Source organism: Myzus persicae, unplaced genomic scaffold (assembly GCF_001856785.1).
Source record: "Myzus persicae strain clone G006 unplaced genomic scaffold, MPER_G0061.0, whole genome shotgun sequence".
Taxonomy (NCBI): Eukaryota; Metazoa; Arthropoda; class Insecta; order Hemiptera; family Aphididae; genus Myzus; species Myzus persicae.
Genome location: NW_019104202.1, coordinates 13153 through 34237, shown reverse-complemented (window position 1 = coordinate 34237; position 21085 = coordinate 13153). Strand labels below are relative to the sequence as shown.

Sequence of the window (21085 nt, the reverse complement as noted above, 5' to 3'; positions counted from 1 at the left end):
AGTTTCTACAATTAAATAATATATTATTTTTATCTGAATTAAACTTATCATAAATGTGCTTAAATATCAGACATTTATTTTGTATTGGATATATCAAAATTAAATAAATAAATAAAAAGTTTCAGTCTTTTAAAACAAACAATTTGGTCTGCTATATAATATAATTTAATTTCCATTTTTAAACGTTTGTTTAAGAACCGTTTCATCAATGTATAAAAAGTATTCACGTTGTTTTTAGTATAATAAATTTCAAACTGTTACATAATAATATAATATATCAAATTATTTAAATTTCTTATAATGTCATTAGATTTCTAATGATGAAAAATAAACATAACTTAAACGGGAGATTGTAGATACTTAATTAGTTTATAGAGTTTAGTATATTACTTGTTTGTAGTCATAAACTTGAAGAAAACATTAAAACTTGTTTATGGCTTTTAAACATATAATTTTTGATTATTGCATTTTAATTTTTGAAACAAAACTTTACTATCCAAATTTAATGTACATATATTTATATCTCCATTATAAAGCCGAACATCCATTTATCAATTAGTCAATAATTTTGACGAACATACATATATAGTTCTAAAAATCAGCCATTTTCTGTTATAGGTGCGTGGGAGTTTTAGATTATAAATTATATTTCACACCCTTTAATTAATTTCATATACCTTTTTGTTATTTAGTTTAATTAATATAAACTATATAAATGTTTGTATAAAAATGTTAAATAGGTACCATTGAAAAATGTGATTCTTAAAATAAATTTACAATATCGAGGTTAAACTAAAATATTAATGTACACCTGTTGTAAAGACATTAAGTTATAAATATTAGATATGTATTGTTATCTTATGCCTTGTGCAGTTGTGCCTATAGGTCTAGAACATGATACGTTATATATTGTCGTTAAAATTAAATCGAATTGTCACTAACGTTTTTATACAATTTAACTTCAAAAATAAAAGGACATAAACCTACAAAAAATAAATGATACAACTCACATGGTAGGTAGTAGGTACCTAAGAGTAAAAATAATACGGATAGGAACAACCGAATGTTGAGCAATCGTCATATTATAGCTTAGGGACCAACTGAAACAAATCGTAAAATGTAATACAACTTTTCTAGACTCAATATTTCCCAATCGATAATTTTCTTCCGTCCAAAAATGTATTGATGGTTTTCTATAGTTTCTACAGTTTATCTTATTGTCATATTTTAGTATCATTGTAAAACTGTATTATATTTCTGGCTTCGATCAGCATTTAAGACATACGATGACCGATAGCGTTTCAATAGAAATTTGTGAACATCAAACAAATGTGTTGTTTAACATATTACAAATTTATAACAGAACGTGTTACAATCGTATATTAAATTAATCGACGTTCAAAGAAGGTGTACACTTTTAAACTAGGTATAGTTAAACTATTATTATTTTAAAGTTAAAATATTTTACTAATTACTTCATCATTTTGAGACACCTATGAACAATTTACACATTACAAACTGAAAAAGTTTGGTATTCTATATGTCTGCGATAAAAATATAAATTTCAACGATCATACATTTTGATTGAAACGAATTTTTTTAATTCGTACTTATTGCATTTGACCTGCCCTTGAGGTAAACGCGCGAAGAGATGAAAAAAATGAAAATAAGACCACTGCGGAGGATAAAGAATGAGAGAAAAAACACGATTATTAATTTACTAAGGGCGCTCTGCTAGGAATCTCTTAATGGAAAGCAAGTGATATACATTAGTATATATATTATATACATATAGTGCTGGGAAACGGAGCGAGGGTATTCATGCGGAGTGACAAAAAAAAACAGAATCGCTTCTCGGGGGACCAAAACTCGCGCGTGCTCGGGAGACTAATTAAACACTAGCGTTTGATTAATGAAGCCCTTTCGATAAAGTATCATTTGAACCACTCTGTACATGCAAATGCTCGTACAGACCTACTTGGTACCTAACCTACTTGGGAACTCAAAGAAAATAATTATACAGTGGTATATAGTTGGAGTAATTTAATATCAGCTAAATATTTTATTATGTGTTTATTAATCTACCTACCTAGGTAGGTAACTTATATCAAAAGTAACCAATTTATTCGTACTGTATAATATACAGTAAGTAGACAACCACTACGGGAATAATATAATTTATTGCCTACATTTATTTAAAATAATAAAATATGTATATGATTTATTTCGCGTGATATTTCTATCGTCATAACGTGAATAATACTAACATTGGAACACCTAACGGATAAGAGTTTCTCGTGACTCCAAAAACGAATAGCACCAATAAATCAAACCTTCAGAATAGTAGTAAAATAAATACGATAATGGAACGTAAATATTAAATAAATACAAATGAATAGAACATTAATATTTTGATTTTTTTTTTTTTTTGGTTTCATATGACACACCGAGGTGGCCTAAGCTGTACGATCATATATTGTTGTGACTCAAACAGATTTTGCAACGAGTAAAAATTATTCAAAAATAATAATAATCATTATAACAACAGTAATTCATGCCCTCCATCTGAACAATAAAATATAATATTATGTTAGTATAAAAGCTGGAAATAAGAACATGGGTTTAAAAAGCTAATTATTTAACATTGACAATAATTCGTGTGTACCTTACGCTCCATATAGACATGGCGGTCGACATCACAGATATATATTTAAAATAAACGTTTTACCTTCTCGGCACCGTGTGATGTGATTTTTGGACAGTTTCCAGTGTCCACGTGTAGACGACTCAGTGTGACTCTCTTCGGAGAGAATGTTATTATTGTTATTATAATTAGCGTAGAACGTTTTCCGACTTTTTGGCATCCGTAGAAACACCTGAACGTCAGTCCCAGAAAATGTTTAAAAAATTGATTTCAACGTTAGACAACGCCGATGAAATAGCGACTGGCAAAACGCGAATCATTCAATCAATGTGGATCACTATTTATGTATAAAAAAAGTTATTCGTGATTGAATTAAAATGATGTGTTGTTGTTTGTTGTTTTGGTGGTGAAATTAGGAAGTATTAAATATTTTTTTCATAATAAGTGTGTAAATAATATTTCAAAATAAAATTTTTTTTAAAAATGTTTGTAACAAGATAACTGGTTTATCAAAGTTATAAATAGAAACTAGAAACTAGAAAACTGTAAAATTTTACTCATCCAGTTTGTAGGTACCTTATCACTGTTATTTAAAAAAAAATATGAAAAAGGAAAAATCTATATTATCTTGATCAAAAAGTGTCAAAATATAATATATTGAACATTTTATCCTTTATAAAAAACATTTTTTTCTTAAATTTGGTGAAAATTTCAAGTGTCTAATTAGTTATTCGTTTCTGATAGTTGTTAAACCGAAAATAACAGCATTGATCTGGTAAAAAACTGGTTTTGTGTATAAATTATTGCTTTGCCTTAATTTATATTTTATTTTTTGTTTCTTTTCCAAATATTTTTAAAAATGCAAGGATTTTTCAATTTTGCCTTCCGAAAAGTACCAATAAAATCATATTTATACTAACAAAAACTACACTCGAAATCGAAAATCAAAGCACTTTTACTAGTACATATCGTTTATGCAGACACAAAAAAACAAAATAACAAACATCGTGAAATCATTACATTTATTACTTCGCTTAAAATACGATTCTAAAAATCTAAAATTCCAAAATTAATTAATATTAATTTTTCTACTTAAATACATTGTTTATAATACAAGTTTTCAAAAAAATATTTCATGTTCAAATTCGTGGATGGGTAAATCGTATAATACCTCTTAATTATTTGATCAGACAGCCAAAATCATTTAATTTATCATAATAATATAAAAACAATAACTATTTCATATAATTGAAACTACTGTTAATTTGTTAATTTTTTTTATACAAATAATTATAGTACAACATTGTGATTTTAGAGTTTCTATATCAGTATCGTGGTATAAAATATAATTTTCTCTCATTATTAAATCGAATTTGGAAAATGTAGGAAATCATTGTCTAAATCATTATAGTTCCTCTATGTACAGTTTGAGTTCTTTTTAAAGCAAAAAATCTTACGGGCTGTGTACCAAAGTTTATTTTCTTCCTGCGGATTGAAGCATATTTCAACTTTGAGATACATCTGCAAGGAATGACATTTATTTGTATCTAAATCATAATGTTTTTCATTTCTAGAAATGCGGTCTTTTGTCTGTGGATAAACAATTTAAATTCTTCACGAAAAGAAAAAAATCTTCCTAAGGCTTCGTATATCAGCTTTATTGGTACAATAGTAGTATATAATATCATGTATCTTACCTATTTATCCGGCTGAAAGGTTATTCACTAAAAATAAAAAATAATGTAATAGAAATTATTTTCCTTGGATGACATTTTTCAAAAGATTATTTTTGCATATCAACACCTAACCTAAGACTTGAAAATTTAATATAATATCTATCATAATTTTTTTTGAAAGGAATTTGGAAAAAAAATTAGTGAGAAACCTGCAAATACTTACATTTTTATGAGCGTTTGAAATACGAATTTTGACAACATTGGACATTCAAACCATCTGACGTCTACCAACAATTTATCCCCAAATCTTTTTTGTCATTTTATTATTATTTATTAAATACTAATCGCAGAAACCTACAACATTCCACTACTACTTAAATTGTTATTTTGCATATAAAATATATAATGCTCAACATATATTTAGACTAATTTTAAGCCATATATTGTATTATAGACATTAAATATGAATCTTAGTTATTTTAAAAAATGTTTATCAGTGAAAAAACTTGAAAATATACCACAAAGTTCCACATAAGTTTAAATTGTAGCAATTTAAAAATAACAAAAATATATAGGTAGTTGCATTTTATATTTATTGTGATTTTTAATTTTAATTTTTACGAAACATAATGTTTAAAATATAAATATCAATAACGATTGTTTCTCTTATTATTTTAATTATTATGTTGTAGGTAATTAAAAGAAAAGTAATAATAAAAGAAAAGCTATAATTTGACCTAAAACTTTTCTTATTATGCGTGTATTATTATTTTCTATACACAATGAAATTTTCCAAATATTTAGACTAATTTTGAGCTATTTATGTACCATGAAACTATTTACACCGTCCTATGGCACGTGCAGATATTGACTTATAAGTTAGGTGCTAACAATACAAAAATTAATAATAAAATGAATGCAACACTTTTTGTCAAACATCCATATTTTAACAAACCGTACTAGTCGTAAAAAAGTCAAAAATAAATTGCTTGGTAATAGTAGCTAATATATAAATAAATTATAAATATACTTAGAAATTACGGTCTCCCATCAGAATCGTTTTTCGTATTCAATATGATTTATGATTTAATTCAAATTTAACAATTCCATTTAGAGGTACAGTAAACTCCAATAACGAGCTATAGTATAGGTACACTCAAAAACTTCTACACAACAGAGTGACTTACCGGATTTATTTCAATTAGCCTTATGATCGTGGATAACACAACGATTGACTTCGCCCCCCCCCCCCCCACACACACACACACACACACACACACACAAAATAATTGAATAATTTACATAAATAATAATGGCTCTGAAACATGAACTTTGATATTTATTCACCCCTTCCATTATTGTGAATGTCCTTATGACTTTCATCTGTATTGAACTGTTCATTCACATTGATGATTGTCTACAGTTACAGTTAATTGTTGATCAAAATGTATAAAATATTCAAACATTAATTTACCTACAGCTATTAAAGTTATGAAATATATAAGTAGTAGGGACCTACTCGAAGTAGATGTACGAATTTTACGAAATAAAGAGATGCCACTATGTTTTATTAGGACATAGAATTGAAAATATACCGTTTCAGTAATTTAAAATTCTGAATTGAGTATGCTGAATAATTCGATTAGCCTAGCAATATATCAATAATTATTGGCTATATTTCATCTTCAACTCATCAATTACGTATGGTAACCGGAAACTTAGGTGTGCAGGTGTGCAGCGTACCTTAAAAGTCGTTCTATCGATTGCAGAGTTATGCGATTTTTAAACAATAACAATAACTATTATGACTAACTGATTGATGTATCGTATAAATAACTAACTGTTATACAATTCAAATTATATATAATATATATATTATATTTATAACGGTAGTAGTAATGTTAAATGTATTTCAATTTATTAGACAAATCTTAATTATTGATGTAGTAATGTGTATGATGAGGGGAAAATACATAACATATTATTATACATAAAAAAAAATTGAATTTGTTACAAACAATTCATTAATTTGATAAATTCTGTATAAAAGAATCCATACTTTATATCTTTATGTAGGTACTATTAATAGGGTTACCCTCTGGCTACAGTAAAATAAATTAGAAGATGAATAGAACATAATATATCTATTGAATGTTAAATAGTTGGAATATAAAATATAACTTTATTCGATTATTATATTTCTGTAGCTCGTTAAATTTATTTTGAAAATAAACATCATTAATTTCAGGAAAATCATTATAAAAACTAATCTAACAAAATAACAAATTTAAATTTATAAAATCTCTTTATATGGAATTTTTTGAAAATATACTGACTATTAAATAGATAGATACACTATAATATGATAAAACTTTGTTACTTTTAAACTTTACCTACTTAAAGTCTTAAAATCAATAATAGCTACGCTGTTTTTATCGTGAATCATAAAAAAACCAAAACGTCTTAGCTTTATTAAGCCACTTTTATACTTGATTTTTTACATATAAATGTATATTATATAGTATTAAACACAAGTGCCATAATGTTTAAGAGATCGTATGAACCGAACTGGCGTATTGTGAATACCGATGAATTATTTTAGTTTATGGATTGAACTACATACTATTTATTGGCGAAATTTAATCCCCTACACAAATTTCCACCGGTCAAACAGCTCATTTAGGGGATGCGTGCTAAACTTAATATACTAAATTTACATTCAGAACCAATTTCGTATCATTATATCTTGAATATTATAGTAAATATTCTCCAGTTTTCCAACTCAAAACATAGGTAAAATATTATTCTGAGCATTTCATAGGCTTTTGTTGACATTTTAATTGCAAAGCTAGTTATAAACATTTTAAAATTGTAATATTTAATAAAGGTAGGTATATAATAGCTCACTTTAAAATTAAAATATCAATAGAGGCTTATTAAATAGTAAATACTATCTGGATGATATTATTTACTTTAAGTTTAATAACAAGTCAATTAACTCTAACGTTTGCTAACAATGCAAATTTGGTTACGCTGAACACAAATCCACTGTGTTACACTTAGTAGGTCAGAGAGAAAACGAATAATATACCCTAACATAATAATATATGTCTGTGTGAATGATGCAGAGGTAGATGATATCCATAGTTGTGTACCAATGTATATTATTACTTTACGTATCTGCGTTGATGTAATCATCGCATATTTTTATAATATTCTTCCGGACATCCGTGTTGGTAAACGTCATCATTGCTCATCGAACGAATATTATGTTGTAGTAAATAAACATGAACTTTACTAGTGTTCTACTATTTCAATGTATATAATTATTTCTATAAATCTACAATATGCAACGATGTATTTGTACTATCCTACATAATACATATATATAACTATTATTATTATATGCAATATACATTATCATCAAATTGTTTTCAACTGTTCATTTTATATGGTAGGTACTGTTAATGAGCTGCTTCCTCACTCGAGTAATTAATTTTATCTCTTTAATTCGTACTGTAATTATATGTGCTTATAATATATAGAAACTAGGTAAGTATTCACGATTAATCACGAGTACCTAACAATAATAATAATAAATATGAAAAAAAAATCATTTATTAATTATTTATTTAATTAACGTCTTTGAGTTGTAACGTTTAATAATTTCTACCCTATCTGCCTACGTAATTTATTAATTTACCAAACAATATTTTAAGAAAGAAATAAAATATTTCTACGTTTCGTTCATTTAAATTTGAATACATATATACGTGTGTGTGTGTGTGTGTGTGTGTGTGTGTGTGTGTGTGTGTGTGTGTAAGCTGTTAGATTTCATTAGTATATTTTACACGAATAAAACAAGTAGACGCACTTGACAAGAATTTTAAATTCCACTAGAGTATTCTGTGATTATTATTAATTATCTTATACATTTATGTATACAAAATTACAAACAAATTGATTTATTTACATAATTAGTTGCGGTCAGATGAATAGATTGGAGTAATCGCTAATCGACATTCGTCGAACTTAGTTTACCAGCAGTCCTACCGGCAGCTGCAGATGTCTTCGAAAAGCGAGGAACCAAAAACTAATCACGAAAGGTTCTGATTTTTTATAAGGCGACGCATATGCTCTTGCTGTAATTGTAAACAATAATAGTGGTTGTTCAGACAACAAAAATAATATGTAGCTCGATGTAGGTAATATTATCCCAACACGCATACGTATAAGGACTTACCTAGTTATAATGTAATATATAAAACTTAAAAGCAAAAAGTGTGTAACACCAACGTAGTATTATTTTGTTGACGCAGAAACTTTATTCTATTAAAATTCTAACTTATAATCAGACTCGAAGTAATAATTAAAACCCATATTAGTGGGATATAATAGTATAACAACAGTTATGAAATAGAATCTTGGTGCAACATAACGTCTTGTTTAATATGCACAATGTCTTATTCACTTATAAAATAAATAACACTATAGTATTTCTAGTCCAGTATACATCTAAAGAACAATAGCAATAGGTACAGAAAAAAAAATATAATGGTTATACCTACCATTAAACGCGTTATTTTGACTTTTGAGTAATATCCGTTTCCGTTACTAATCCTAACCTTTCTGATTAATGAAAAACTTGACAAAAAAACCTAGATTAGGAACGTAATTTTTATGCAAATATATTTTAATTAGTGTGCCCAAAGTCCATTACGATAGACTACGGAATATGAAGTATGTCCTATGCTAAGAATTACCACGGCAGAATATTACATTTATAATTCTTAAAATTATTCGACTCAAAACAGAATATTTTAATGTCAATAAACTTTTTTCAATCAATATTTAATATTGTATACGTATATGTTGTAGATATTATAAGTACCTAAATTATTTGAAATATCTGTTGTAGTTTAAGAATATAATTTAACAGGTGTATGAATTAGATGTTGAGTTATTTGGTTTAATAATCGTGCTTGAATTAATTTCAAACTATCTAATATACTATTCTAATCGCTGTTATTTTTTTCTTTGAGAAAAATCGTTAATACTAATCTAGTAACTTGAAATCTTAATAGGCTATATGTCATATTCAACTATTTTTACCTAAGGAGCAAAGATTTCTAGATTTCTAGATACTAACCACATATTATTTTGATACACCCAACTGTAAAAATTTAATAAATATCATGTTCAAAACATTTGAATTTGAAATTGATTCATCAGAACTCTTAGACTCTCAAATTGTATAATTTAACATTTGTGTGTACCTACACAAACGATTTAAAATTACAATTAAAACCACATTAAAGCCTTTTAGAGTACTGTGTTAGTAAAATTTGTATGAAGAAAACACATTTAAATGAATATATAGGTAGGTATTCACCTATAGTATAATAGATACCTACTGATTTACCTAACAACGTTTTTAATCTCACGTCCATTCAAATAATTTATTTATAATAGCACATTTTGTTATTCGTTTTTTACAGACCTACGCAAAACCTATTTTAAAGATAATCACTTTTTTTATCAGTTTAAAAATAAATATTTTATAAAACATAATAAATCTAGTGTAATACTCAACGACTAACACTCGCTTAAGTCCTAAACCCACCTCGTTTTCAAATAGATATTTATAAATGTAGCTAAGTACTGTTTGTCAACTAAAATTAATTATTATTAGTGCTATTCCGCCATATTAAATTATACATTGTAGAATAGCATTTCAACAATCTTATTACAAAACCAGAGCTGTACATTCCGACCAACGCATAGAATACATCACATGCTATTTGATGCGCTAGGAATGTGCATAGTGCGGTATAGTTCTAACTTTAAAACGAAACGAAATTTTAAACAATTTATTTTATTTTGTTAAGTCTATTGTACAACATAACTTCCGCTACGAACTCGGCGTCACGTGAAGCCACAGCTCAATTAAAATATTCATGATAATATAACCGGCGTAAGCATGCACCTCAGAACGTCACACTTAATATAGGTAAGTTTGTGCACCCAAACAAGTTTACAATGGCTGATACATACCTATATTTGTATTGAATAACGTTGTATTCAATAGTTTTTGGAAATTTCATATTAACAAAAGCCCATTTAACAATTAATAATCCCAAAACCATATTATATTTATAGACACCATAATGCAACAACAGAAACTAGATGACGTCTATATTATAATAGTTTTACAATCGGCCTACAATATTGAGAGATTCCGATATGAATATTATCATTATCTAATGCTGCTGAACGATATAATTAAAGACCTACTTAATATCAATAACCTCTAAATGAAAATAAATAATTAATCTTCTAATTTTTTTTTTTTGGAAAAATACCACTAACAAATTATCCACTTCAACAGATAAATTTACATAGAAATTAGAAAGCACATGATAACTTTTAAAACTGCAGGATTTATATTATAAAATAAACAAACTATCATCGATTAATAACTAATACATCTTAGTTATCATGCATGTATAATAGGTTTCCAACCAATATGAAAATTAAGAGTTGTTGATCCAATAATTTGTTCTGTGCATAAAAAAAATTCTATAACTCCAAATAGTTTTTGTTTTTGAAACATTTTAATTTGTTTTTCTCATCTCCAAAACTAGTTTAGATTCATTTAAAACACAAGTAATCGGTGTATATATTATAATACTGATTACATAATTATTAATTCCACATGATAGGTACAAGCAAATTAAAATACCAAAATAATACTATATAATATATAAATTGTATTATTTCAGTCAGTCTTTAAAAATAATTTTCAAATTAAATTAATTTTGTATTGATTTTTTTAATTTGATGTGCAAGCGTGATTATAGTTGGTACTATTATTCAGGATTTTTTTTTAAATGTTTAAATGTTATGCATGTAAAATAACAATTTTTATTGCATTGTATGTAGTAACAATTATTATAAAAAATATTGATTTAAACAGAAACAAACTGACCAATACGCAAAAAATGCAATAGTATCTGAAGCCCCCAAACAAAGCTCTACTTAGCACAATATTAGACACAAAAAACACATATAAACTATCACACGGAATATATGACAAAATCACTGGTCAAACCAAAAAAATAAATTAAGAGAAATTAAATAATACATAAATCCCTTGGCCACTACCAAAAACATCTAGAAAAAAAGGTATAATAATAAGCCGACTGAAAATCGGCCACACCCACTTCACATGCGGACACTTCATGAAAAACTATCCACCAACGGAATACACCTCATACAAAGTTACTCTCTCAGTACAACATTTGATGACTAAATGCAGATCAAACGAATCAGAAGAAAAACATAACTTACCAACGAACCTATTCGAGATGATTATCTATCCCACTGTCAACCAGAAAGTGTCACGTCATTCTTAAAGACCATAAAAATAGAGGAAAACATTTTATAATTATTAAATAGTTATATTTCAGTGTTATTGTAACCAATTGTATCAAATGTATAAACATATAATGTTTAAATCTACAAAGCTATTATTATGACAAAAAAAAAAATTATTGATGTATCGGTAAACTAAATTTATTAGATTGTAATTATCAGTAAATATGAATCCAGTACACCTCCAATGCATTAAGTATATTATTATGTACGTATAGACAGCATAATATATATGCAGTGTGCCGTTTATGTGTGTCCATTAATTATGAAAGGTATGTTGTATTATTTTAGAAGAAAAAAATATTATTATTTTTAAAAACCAAAACGAGATCATTATAATTGATTTGCTCAAGTGTTCCAATACATTTTTTTGTAAATACAATTAATACTTTCTAAATAATGGTGAAATAATGGTGATAAAACCAAAGCCACACAGTTTATTACTTGTAAACAATTACTTGGAAAAATTCATTATCAAAGGTATGATATCCAATATCCATTGTACCCACTGCTGATTCAGTTATTATATTATAAAAATGATTAAATAAAATATAATGATGCTGCAATAGAAATTTGTTTTGATAAACTGACATGAAAAACGCGTATTGTGTAAGTAAAACACAATTGAATGCAGTTCACTCGGAAAAAAATGTTTTTCTCTAGACTTTGAACTAGTAGGAATTCAGTGCAATTTATATTAAAAGACAAAAAGCTAATCAAATAGTATTTCATTGTATTTCGTTAGAACCAAAATTAAAAATATTAACGTAATTGCAAATGTATGGCACTTTATCGTGAAGATAAACTTTGGAATCTTCACGATAATAGTGTACTCCAAATAATTCATCTATTTAATGTGGACTAATTGTAAATATCTATGTCATTAAATTAGTATAAACAGATATAAAAATAATATTTTTTGCGACAATACCGACAAAAAATAACAACTTATGGTGAAAAATGAATATCATTGTTATATTTCATCAAGTTGATATCGTACCAACAAAAAACTAACAAATTACCTGGCTTAATGTTATTCTCAAAAAAATCTGTATGTAATCCATTATTTAGTTGCATTATATTTTTTACTCTATGTAATGTGTTTATTGAAGAATAATTTTCAAATTATTTCTTTAACCTTTACTGTATAATCCTATGCGCCTATAGGAGGTACACAACTGCGCTTTTTCTTTGTTGTATCAGAAAAATAATTATACGTACAAGGTACAAGCATAATATTATATTATAAAAATTATTTTATTATTATGTTATCCATGCTGTGCTCAACACAATCAAAAAATTAACTTAAGAAATTATTTTCTAAGTACATGATTATCATAGGATCATTTTAAAACGCAGATAAGTCATACACTATACAAAAATGTCTAAAAAGTATAACATGATTTTATTACAAGTAACGTGTAGTTACGACTATTAACCCATAAAATGTATTTTTGCTTTCTATACTTGGCACTTGCATAAAAATATTATTATAGTCGTGCATTGTTGTGAATATTGAGATATGCAATATTTATATAACACGAAATAAGTATTATAATTGTTAATGTTTTTTTTTTTTTTTTACATTAACAAGTCAAAATAGTCATTTGTGGCAATTGCATGTATATTTTAAAATGTATGTGTAAAAGAAAATGTAAACATTTTGTTTTTAATCTTTATCTTGTCTAAAACCCGCATAATATAAGGGAGGTTAAATAAAAAACGCTCTACCTTTCGTTCGAAATTGGCTTTTTGTGGTCATTTTAAGTTATATAAACATTATGTAAGCAGTTTGTAAATAAATCGAATAAAAAAAAAAATATTGTTTTACTTTTTCAATGCGTTTTAAATATATATTATAAAATAAACACCAAACAATGGATGTATATATTATTGTATACTTCAGTTGCTGCCTAATATACAATTTAAACGTTGAAATATGGATAACAGCTAAGTTTTCGAATTTTTTAAAAATTTCAATGTTACAATAGGACATAGGTGATTCTTATTAAACGGTAGAATATGACAACATTGGAAGCTGCAAAAAATATATAGCCTACTCCAACGCTTTTGTAATTTTTACGATCTTTGCCAATAGGATCACTGCCTACGTGTGCTGCATGCACAAAAAAAGTAACTATACATCGTTAAAAAAATGTAATGGGACAGTGCCTAAATAATATTAATGATAATTTACTTTGATTCAATAATAGTGGGACTAGTGGGAGGCAGTAATTAAATCACTATTTATTTTTTTATTTTTGATATAAGTAGGTAGTTGTTCATTTAGCTTTATAAACTATCATCATAAGAATGTATGCTTCACCAACTTTAAAAGAAAATAATGTGTATACTGTTTTATTTACTCCGAACCGTTGTTATCCAATACACAACGTTTATAGTTGGTATGCTAATTGACGAAATAATATTAACACAACAAAAATGAAATTATACAAAATAAAAAATTTAATTAGTCAAATATATTTTTATTAATTTTCAAGAAAATATGTTTAATTCATCAGCTTATACATAACTACCTATAATTTTCCATACACATTGTACAGTAGCTATACAAACACATTATCGCGAATAGTGATTGTTTTAGTATAGAGCGACTTTCTTAAGTTTGAAACGTATTCAATATTAACGTTTTTTTCTTAAAATTGCCGTGAAAACTACAAATTCAAAAAATACAAATCGTACGAAACATTAACAATTATAATACACCTAGCAATAAGCGAACTTGTTCTCAGTAATATTATTATACCATTTTTAAATGGATACTTAAATATTAAACTACATGTTTTACATGTCCTTACCTTATTACAGTATACTATTATGTTCCGCGAGCAGTACCATATCCAATAAAATACGTATATTATTAACTTTGGTTCTTGTTCAAATTCGAGGGAATCGAAAACAATAAATCGTATACAGAATATTAATGCAACGTTACAAGTCGAAATATAAGTCGTATATTATCGCACGCATTAAGGGTTGTATTAACTGTATTACGACAGCGAAACTAATCTCGGAGTATTGCAATATATTACAGGGCGACTAAAATTTTCTTAAGTATTGAAATTGAAAAAAATACACACACACACACACACACACACACACAGCGTTGGAATACTATTTCACTTTACACGGGGGACTGAATAAAAATTTGAAAAAAGTCTCACGATTTATTTTACGGCGTATTGGCGCGAGAACGAGTTAAAATAATATCGCGCTCACGTGGTGACGGAACGGCACATCGCGATGTACTGTACACATTTTTCTACCTCGAGGAAAACGGTTGCTGGAACGCTCCGCGAGATTTTGCGCTCTACGCGCTGGGCCTAAGTTGGTTTTTTTTTTTACTCTCTTATCTCCATCACAGATAACGGACACTTTAACGAATCCGAATAACACTATGATCACTATCGGATAATATTATATGCACACCAAAAGGCAATAATGTACGAATGTATTATAACGTGTTGGGTATGAAATATAGCAGATAATATTTGTATGTATTAAAAAAACAGCGAAGTGGTCAAATAGTTAACGGCGGATTGATTTAACTAAATGCATTTATACTTTATGGACTTTGTTTTATTATATTCCACGTACAAACACCTATTTAAAGGAATCTTAATTCAGACGAATTAAACGCGGAGAAAAAATGGGAGAGGCGTTAATATATTTTTGACGGTTAAGCCCACACATCCTTTTTTTGATTGAGAAAACATAATATACAAATGTTTACTATAGCTTAAATTTTTTTTAAGATTATAAGTGATAACAATGATACCCCCTGCCATAGAAAAGGGCTGTCCGGGGCCTGTATAAGTTCCTATACCAGACATTGTACATTGAAAAAGCATACATATTATGCAAATTTCAATAAGAGTATAACAGTTTAATAGGCATATTATTATAGTTTTTAAACCGGATGTTCAAATTTAAAGTTTTTTTCTATTCTACCGTGGTTTTCTTTAAAATATCTTGTTTTAAACGTGCAAGCTTATAACGTATATTACAATTTAAAACATATTTCATTTTAAACACTTAGTACCTACCTAAATCGTCCGAAACGATTAAAATATGTGTTTAAAACGGTATAAAACCCAGGTGGATATTGTGTTCTAAAAGTTTTTGTACTATACACGGTGTCAACAGCGCTATATACTCAAGCTCTAAAGACGTCGAAACAATAACCCAAAATATTCAAGCTCACCTGAACGTAATTCAAAAACGAGGAGAAAAATGGAAAATAATTTTAAACCCTAAAAAAAGTACAGTGGCACTCTTCACCAACCGTCGCCCCAAAACTCTTGGTAATTTAAAACTTTACGGTCATAGTATTCATTGGTCACCTAACATAAAATACCTTTGAAAAATGTTGGAAGGAAAACTAACGTGGAATCCTCATGTCTCCTCCAAACTACAACAATGCTACAAAAGGCTAAAAGTACAAATGTATTATAAGCATTGATCAACCGACAAACACCACTAAGCTGGAAATGTTCTCTCATATTTACAAGGAAATCCTACGACCATTACCACATATACAAAATACAAGTATTCCAATGCAAATTTCTGGGAACCATATCTATTGCTCCATGATTTATACGTAATGGTGCACTTCACAAAGACTTCCAGCAACAAACTGAGTATATAAAAAAATTAGCGATCAACTTCCTCGACCACACCAATTCTTCACGCAGTGCGAAATTTTATAGACTAAGTGACCCACCCCTGAACGCCAACTCAATCGTAGACGCCCACACGAACTTTTGCTATAATTATTATCATTTTTTTTTTTTTTATTCTGATTTGTAAATACATTAAAAGGTAGTAGATAGTATCTTTTATTATTGATATTTTATTATTAATTGTTATCTATTTTTCAAATGTTAAAAAATGTTTTTACATCACCATTAAGTGAAAATAATATATACTATCATTTATCAAAGATCAAAATCCAAAATTAAAAAATGGAAAAATACGCAATAACCCCGTATCCTAAGCAGAATATTAATCAAATTTCCTTCCCACTTTCATCAGAATATTAGGATTAACAAATTATGGTATTTGGTAAAGTAAAATGTGTTTATTTTTGTATGTTTAATCATATTAAAAACTAAAAACACAATCAATATATATGTACATGTTATATTATATTTAACTGTGTTAAAATAAAAAAATTAATATTTTTTATGTACTTTGTTACGAAAACCTAAAGTCCCAAACACTAAGATACGCCTAAAGCTAATCATTTAGTCATACTACATAATACTATAATAGTACTCATTTCTAAAACAGTTTGCAGTTTAATAGAAAGTTATAAATAACAATATTAACTATAGTAACTACAGAGGTACCTGGATACGCATTTATTTTATATCTGCATGGAGAGATGAATGTACCCATTGATTTTACAATAATATGTTTATTTTTTGGTGTACTTAACTCAAATAAAGCATAATCATAGGTAGGTACATTAAATTTTCATTAAATGTTTATATTAAATCACAAAAAAAACGCAAATTATTTTCAGTTAGAAACTCATACATTTTTCATACATTCACGAGTAAGTTCGACCAGTAACGTAGTAAACGATAGATATTTTGGTGGCAAGATCGTTAATTATTATTAATTGAACTATTATTAACCAAGAAGCATTAATTCCAAATGAAGTATTTTTTTTATAACTAGAATTTAAAAACATAATGTTTTCCCCGATCAAAATATCAAAGTGTTAGGTATCACAGATTTCTAGTGATATTTTTATTATTTGATAAAAACAGTGCCTGAGGACGCGAGGGGACGAAATCCCTATTTTATTTGAAAAATATATTCATGAATACCCTTTCTAATTTATTATATTACGTATCCTAACCATCAATACGGCATTTAAATAATAAGCGGCCTACACGGCGTACACATAGCATGGCTATAAATATATATATTATCTTAAAATAGTTATAATTTATTACACGTGGCACAGCTATAGGAGGGTAGGGCTAACCTGACTGGCACCCCTGACTAATATTTAGATATTTTTTTGTTTACTTCCCCAACCCTTCTCAACCACACCCGTAAGAAATAAAAGTAAATTTATAATCAGGGGCCTTGAAAATGTAATTCAAGGTTTCTCCTAAACCATAAATTATATACGAACTAAATAAATATCGGAAATGCATATTGTGAGAATAATTTTTTATAACCAAATAAAATTAGTATTTTGACGATATCCATAAAAATCAGGAAAAATTAGAAATTAGTTTGTATACCTGGTTAAAAATGCATACTTAACCTTTTTAATATTTATACATACCTAAGATTTAATTATTTAATCTCAGGTTCCTCGTAAGTTTTGATATTATTATAATTTTAAAAAAAACTGAAGTGAATCCCGAAAATATTTAAAAAGTTAATAACCTTAAATAAATACTTGGAATTTTTCTGAAACAATTATACTTTATATATATATGGCGAATGTATTAGTATCGTGTATTTGTGTACCTACACACTATGCAGAGTGATTCACCAAGTATGCTCATCCCTTTTTTTCTTCATTAATGCAATAATTGAAAATCCGATTTTTGTAATTTTTTATTGTACTTGGATATTATTATTGTACTCTCAGAATTATTGAGGCCATTACTCACTCAATATTCGCAACACTGATCGCCCGTAGTCTATGCGACACGATCTGGTGGAAAGACAGAGACCCTCAATATCATGTTAACGGGATAGAAGATGGCGCCATCGTGCACCTCCTCAATCACTATAGCTAATCATAATAATATATAAATATTTAAATAAATTATACCTAACATTTTAAAGACTAGTTTGCCTTAAAATATGATGTTCTCGTCACTGACAAAAATGATCACAAATATTTTAAATACCACGAGTGAAATAACAATACAACCAACATACTTGAAATTATAAATTATGGGACTATCATTAGGTATAGGTAATTCATAAAAATTCTTTAAAAATATCTGCAATACCCCAATATCTTATCCAAAAATTAACAAGTTAATGAAGATAAGTAAATCAAGTTAAATTAAGTTAAGAGAACACTAGTCGATAAGCTTAACAGTTAATAAATCACCATTAATTTAACTCGATAAGTTAAAAGTTGATACGAAAAAAAATATTAACTTAACTCAGTTTAAAAAAAAAATGTAATCTACATTTTTTAATTAGCATGTAGATCACAAAATCTATTAAAAATACCCAATCGATTTTAACAAAAATCTCAGAGATTGTTTTTAAATATATCAGAAAAGTTAGACCTGTCGCTGTATAGTCATTTTAGTAATATTAGTTATATTATTATAAGTTATGAACGAAAAAAATAATATAATCAATATTAATCTTTACAATTTTCTTTATTAACAATGTAATTGTACATCGTTATAAGGTATAAACAAAAAATGTATATAATATATATATATAATATTAATCTATACAATTTTATTTATTTTCATTGTAATTGCTTGGCGTTTGACTTTTGGCCATGATCACTGAAAGAAACCGGAGAAATATTTGAGAGGAGAAACTCTGGTACGAAATCAGCGAATGTCCATTGCCGTCTTACTGCACCAAAGACAACAATATAGAGGATTTGCGGTGACTGTCGGGCCGTAAGGTTAGCCGGCGGCGACCGGGTCTGCAAGTCGGTTCTCGTTGGGCCCCGACGATGGCGCAGTGCACTACAACTCAGCCGGCAGTACTATCGATGGAGCAAGAAGACGTGGTACTCGACGGCGATTATGGCATACAGCAGTAGCAGCAGCCACAGGATCAGGAGCAGCCATAGACGAGTTTGAAATCAGCATTTGTCGGATCACCGGAAATGCCACCCACGTCCTGGAAACCGACCAGTGTTCGTTCTGTGCGATCAGACGAGCCGTTCGGACTAGAAAGCTTTTGGCTGCAGACCGAGGTGTGCGTTGCCCCGTCGGACCCGGAGACGGTGACTGGAGGAACCTGGTGACAATGAAACTGACGGAAGGGTAAGGAGTGTGAGCAGTTCCAGGAAGCGGGATACAGCTTCAACAACTCTGGCTAGCATATTGAAAACTCGATGATTAGATTTGTATACGCTGAAATTAACAATATTTATTTTATTTTTTACGATTCTTCGACATACTGTTATATTATGGTCTGTAATATGTTGTAAGACTCTTAATTCATAATACTGTACATAATATACTTATAACTTACTTAGGTATATCGCTATTCTATATTTGGTACTAATATATTGTGTTAACATTGTTCAATTTGTTGTCGCGCTTCTAAATGAACTGCCACGTTCCTTGGATTTGCCAAATACTTCTTACCCTCTTCAGTTTCACTGCCATAACTTCTGTTAGTTTCTCCTAGATAATGTCACCATCTCCGTGGTACCGACACCCATTCGGGCACACGCACCTCGGTCTGGAACGTTGCTTTCTCGTCCGATTCGCCCGGCCACTTTCCCAACCACACAGAACGAACACGGGTGGGCCGGTTTCCTTCAGACGCATACCAGCATTTCCAATGCATGGTCCTTAGGTGGTGGCTGATCTTCAAACTCGTCCTGCTGATCCCGATCCCTTGTCTGTGGCTGCTGCAAGTGCCGCTGTATGCCATATTTTATGTTCATCGCTGTCGAGCTCGTATCGTCCAACTCCATCGACTGATTCGAGTTCGGCCGCATATTGGTGTAGTACACTGAGCTAAGTCGTCGTCGAGGCCCCAACGAGAACGTTGTGGGGTCACCGCAAGAGTCCACCGTCGGCATCAGCCACAGGACATCCAGGTCTGACAGCTCACCGCCATAATCCTCTATTCTTCTCGTCGTCCTAGGTGCAATATGTCTGGTTCAGCTCCATTACGGTTCAATGAATATTCCCCGATAGTCTATAACGTAGCCAGCGTTTTTCCTCTCGTCCAGTGTCCGGTTTCCTTGTGAGTATACATAATAATTCATTTTTAAAACTTTAATATTTAAATAAACAAATCTCGTTACTATGGTCCGAGATATTAATGATATTATTTAAAATACACTATGATATTATTTTGTTTTCAACATTTAAAATGGAAAAAGTTATTGATTCAATTATAGATAGATGCTTATACATCTGTGTATTTATGCCATATTATTATATTAATGTTAATATAATTTAACATAATAAAGGGCGTCAGCATGGGGAGGCAAGTAAGAGCAGTTGTTGTTGCTTCCCACTTTAGATTTTCCTGAGTTAATTTTTATAACCATTATAGGAATTATAGGATTGTAATGTGCTAAAAAACTCAAAAAGGCCACAAAAATGTTGAATAA

The 21085-nt window shown here is 28.7% G+C and overlaps 1 protein-coding gene across 1 annotated transcript in view; it reads right to left on the bottom strand.

Moving 5' to 3' along the window:
- Positions 1-15152, bottom strand: part of LOC111039950 (tachykinin-like peptides receptor 99D) — an 83151-nt gene extending 67999 nt beyond the window's left edge. The window contains exon 1 of the mRNA XM_022323622.1: positions 14574-15152. The gene's annotated coding sequence lies outside the window, so the exon portion shown is untranslated. The remainder of the gene's footprint in view (positions 1-14573) is intronic.
- Between the last annotated feature and the right edge of the window lie 5933 nt (positions 15153-21085).